Source organism: Lytechinus variegatus, chromosome 12 (assembly GCF_018143015.1).
Source record: "Lytechinus variegatus isolate NC3 chromosome 12, Lvar_3.0, whole genome shotgun sequence".
Taxonomy (NCBI): domain Eukaryota; kingdom Metazoa; phylum Echinodermata; class Echinoidea; order Temnopleuroida; family Toxopneustidae; genus Lytechinus; species Lytechinus variegatus.
The window spans coordinates 890,917-894,281 of NC_054751.1; positions in this window are offsets into that span (position 1 = coordinate 890,917).

Below are 3,365 nucleotides of genomic sequence, written 5' to 3' on the forward strand. Positions count from 1 at the left end.
GGGGTATCCCCCCTCCCACACCCTCCCCCGCTCGGTCGCTTCGCTCTCTCGCCGCTGGCGCCCCCCCTATTTCAAAATCCTGGATCCGCCCCTGTTATAGTTGAGACTTCGTCTTCGCGTTTCGAAATTTTCTACGGAACTAGTTACTAATACACGCCTTGATATCCACGTATTATTTTATTTTTCGAGGAAGCCATCCTATAATATCCTACTTATTGTAAGCGCAATTTGTTTGATGATATGAAAAGATCAGTTAGTGGGAAATTTTCTTCGGTGATCCGGTGCTGTAATAAGTCTCATCTGTACCACGCACAGAAAACTGAGGAGAACACTGTCACTGCGGAACCTAGTACCTCGGCTACCGGGAAGCTCGGGGCTTCCGAAGCTGCTGCTGCTGGCTCCGTTGACGCTCCTTCGAACTCGAACTACGTGCTGGTTTCCAAATTACCTGCTCGGACAAAAAGTGAGTTTGTGAATGAAAATCTTTGGTTTAAGAAAGCTCCTGCCAAACGTCAGTATCATTTATGTTTGACATGTTATAATTACTTCACTGAGCAGAGTGTGAGTGAGACTGAAGCTACAGTTGCTGAAGATGAGAAAGGGCCAGGGGGCATACATCGTGTAACTTTGGAAAAGGACACACAGTCACAGCAGCAGGAAGCATCAAGTGTAGAATCACACCCTGACGATAGTCCATTCGATCTCATCTTGGAACAATTAGCAAAATGTAACGAGGTTCAGTTAGGGAAGATTGCCAAACATATTGCTGGAACACAGAGAGATAGCTTCTTCTTCTGTATCCTTCCTCCGCTGTATCGGAGATCCGCAGTTTGATACTGCATTAATGGTAGCGTTACATATTTTGACGTGAGAGTAAGGTAGATCGAGAGAGGTGAATCTTATGCAAGAAATTTAAGACAAGTAGGTTAAGGTCGTTTCTGGAGGAATCTGCTAATTCGACGTCAGGTAGAAACAGGACGGAAGTGGTAAATTGTTGTGGTTCTTGATCATTGAAATACACAGAAAAATACTGCAGTTCCTCGTCTTCTTTTATTAAGTGTAGAAGTGTTTTCCTGTGTGTGCTAAACGCTGGGCATTCTCCAACAAAATGTACAACGCTTTCCAGTTCGGAGTGGCAGAACTTGCAGGACGTTGTGGTACTTTGATTCAGAGAGAATAATCTTCTATTCGTTGGGTATGTACTGCAGGATAATTGAGCTCTGATGGATATAGCTTCCCTCAAGAGAGGGCTGGAGACTTGCTTTGGGTAATAATTCTTTTTATTACGTTGGGTCATGCCCGACCATAGACTTAGAGAAGATTTTTTAGCAACTGCAATTTCAAGGGCTGCATAGTGTTGTTTATAAATTTTTCCCATTGCTAGCTTCTTCCATACTTTATATGGAATGCGCTCTCTAAGGATGTTAGTGAGACTTGGAAGCTCATAACTATTGAGAATTTTTATCCAGCGTCTTACCAATGGTGTATTGTTTGCTATACCATTCAATAGGATTCTTCTTTCAGTGCGCTCGTCTGAAAGGCTTGCATATTGCCCAAGTAAGAGAAGAATTTCATAGTCGATTCGCTTATCCATTGGAAGGATATCTAGCAATAAATAAACAATTTCGTCAGCCGCACTCCTTGGCAAACCAAGCACTCTTTTAAAAAGAAAAGATTGAGCCTTGTTCAGACGGGACAGCATGTAGTTGGTAAGTTGGATAATCTGAATCCCATACAGCATTCTTGGTATACAGAACATTTTCCAAAGATGAGTACATATTGGTGGCAGCAGGCGTAGAGTTCCTTGCTTTGTTCCAGTAAGCGAGAAGAAGGTGTTATATCCCTTTGATATGATGTCATTGGTGTGATCAATATTACAATTGCTTTTTATTATGCCAAGGTGTGGGTGCTCTCTGCTTTCCTTGATCGTCATTCCTCCCATTTTCCACTCGATTGAACTTACACTGGTTGATGTTTTTTTGTTTATTACTACGGCACTTTTTTGTGGATTAATTTTATATCTCCAGGCACAGGAATAATTGAAGGTGAGGTCCAGCATTGATTGGAGTTCACGAGGGCATGTACTGATAAGAGCAACATCATCTGCTAGTACTATCACTCCCATGTAGCAACCGTTAATAGAGCATCCTAGACAAGCATTCCTTAGTGATTTGATCAGGCCGTCGATGAAGACTGTATATAAGGTGGGAGAGAGCACACTTCCCTGTTTTACACCTTGAAGGATTTGAAAAGGAGAGCTGACTTTTCCTTCCCACATGATTCTACTGGTACTACCATTGTAGAATTCTTCCAGTGTAGATAACAGAGATTCATGGAGGCCTAGGTTTTGAAGCTTAGAAAATAGGCCTTTATGCCAAACGATGTCAAATGCTTTCTGTGCATCAAGAAGAGCAAGATATGTTGTGCATTTCTTGGCAGAGTTCAGTTGGATTATTAATTCCAGTGAGGATGCAGTAAGGAGGCAAGATTTGCCTTTCTGGAATCCAAATTGTAACTGGTCTGGGACATCATTTATTGCAAGTGGAATTTCTAGTTGAGATTTGATGAGCATTTCCAAAACTTTACCAATTGTTGAAGAAACTGTTATGCCTCGGTAGTTTGAAGGATCTTTAACATCTTTTCCTTTTCCTTTGTGAACTGGGACTATAAGGCCGGACTTCAAAGGTTCAGGAATATACTTTAGGGATATACATCGATTGAAGAGGGCGAGGAGTAATTTCCGAGCTATTGGGCCAAGATATATAAGATGCTCAGGAGATATATTATCAGGTCCTGCAGCTTTTTGTTTCTTGAGAGAGTTAATAGCTTCATCTAGATCTTTTGAAGTAGAGGGTTGAAGTGGTTGATTCAGATTGTCCTGGAACGGGCGAGTGGGGAAGGCTTCATCTATTTCAGGCGGAGAAGAGGCATTTATATAATCCGGTTTAGCAAGATCTGAGAAATATGTGTTGAAGCCATCTAAAACTGCCTCTCCTTCATACGTTGTACCCCTATAAGACAGTGTGTCGGTAGACCGAGATCCTTTGGTGCGTTTGACAAGCCTATAGAAGAGTTTGTCATTGCTACCTTTAGCATCCTCAATTTCTGAAAGGAGATTATTGTGACACATCCTCCGTGCTTGCCTGATGCTACTTCTAAAAAGACGTTTGGTATATATATGCTTGATCCAGAGAGGGTCCTTGCCTTTTGGTTTCCCGCTGGCCCTCCAGAGACGCCAATAATGTTGAGATTGTTTATAACATGCCTCTACCTTTTTTGTCCACTCTCTTTTCCCTTTCCTTTTTCTTTTCTGACGGCCCTTTGAGTGTGGTAGAGTTAGTGATACCTTTAGCATTTCTTTGCTA